We start from the raw sequence: 1,162 nt of genomic DNA, 5'->3' as shown, positions 1-1,162 counted from the left end.
TTTTCAACAGGTATGGAGAGCGAATTGAAAATTCACAGAGCTGTAGTGTCTGGACGGGTTTTCACCTTTGCCTCACAGCAACCACCAGTAGGCAAAGATTTTCTTTTGTTGGAAGACATTAATGTTATTGTCCTTGGGTTTCCTTAGAAGTAGAGTTGAAGATAAATAAATAGAGGAGTGCGCCTTGGCCGCCTAGGGAGAGCTACATGACATGGTGTAGGCGGACAGTCGGATGTATGGCGCGCTGCAAGCAGCTGCGCGGAGCGGCCCTGTGCTAAGTGCTAGGTGACGTGCTAGGCCGGGAGCAGGGGATATTGTTCGACAGCGACCGAGTCCTGTGGAACTGCGAGAGCGCCGTACCGGGAGCCCCAGAGCTGCTTGCTGGAGGTGCTAGCGCGGGCCCGCAAGGAGGCGCTGCTTCTGAGCAACGAAAGCAGGCGCGCGCGACCCTAGCTGACCCTCCGCTTCGCGCGCCTCGGCTTCGGGTAGCTGTGCGATGAGTAACTCTTCAACTCCGCGATGCACGCCGCGCGCTTGCTGTGCCAAAGCCTGCCCTGCCGCCGATGTGCCAGGCGCAGTGTTCGTGCTGTGCGACCAGGGGTTGCGCGCGGAGCTGCGAGCCGCCGGGCTGCACCTAGAAGGAAACCCCCGGCGAGTACTCGCGCCTGCGCGCGGTGTTCGTTGGCTAGAACGAGCACTTCTCCTTCGCCAACTTGAGCGAGACGTGCGCGCACCTGCACGACCCCGACTGCCTGCTCTTGTCCATCGATCGCAACCCGTGGCACCCACTCACTGACAGCAGCCGAAATGTGGCACCTGGAGCCTGGATGCTGCAGGGGAGATGGTCTCGGGTCTCCAGGCCCTGGTGGTGGGCGAATCCAGTCCTTACATATTCGAGTGCATCAGGGAACACTTCAGCGTGGACCCCACCAACATGCTCATGGTGGGGGACCATCTGGAGACCAACAGCCTCTTTGGCCATCGCTATGGCATGACCATGGTGCTCAGGCTCAAGGGCATCTTCCATCTGGAAGAGGCCCAGGCCTACCTGGCGGCCGGCCAGCACGATCTTGTGCTCCTTTACTGTGTAGGGTGCATCTCTGACTTGATGGAGGGGTCGGAAGATTGAGCCCACATGATCTGCAACCGCGGCCCCTCCCCT

The 1,162-nt window shown here is 59.8% G+C and overlaps 1 pseudogene; it reads left to right on the top strand.

The window, feature by feature from the left end:
- The first annotated feature begins 236 nt into the window (after positions 1–236).
- LOC103213466 lies at positions 237–1,129 on the top strand (annotated as a pseudogene).
- The last annotated feature ends 33 nt before the right edge of the window (positions 1,130–1,162 follow it).

The sequence above is a fragment of the Orycteropus afer genome, unplaced genomic scaffold, assembly GCF_000298275.1.
Source record: "Orycteropus afer afer isolate SDZICR_OR568_19922 unplaced genomic scaffold, OryAfe1.0 scaffold02763, whole genome shotgun sequence".
Classification (NCBI taxonomy): Eukaryota; Metazoa; Chordata; class Mammalia; order Tubulidentata; family Orycteropodidae; genus Orycteropus; species Orycteropus afer.
The sequence above is the reverse complement of the archived record's forward strand: the minus strand, read 5'-3'. Positions and strand labels throughout refer to the sequence as shown.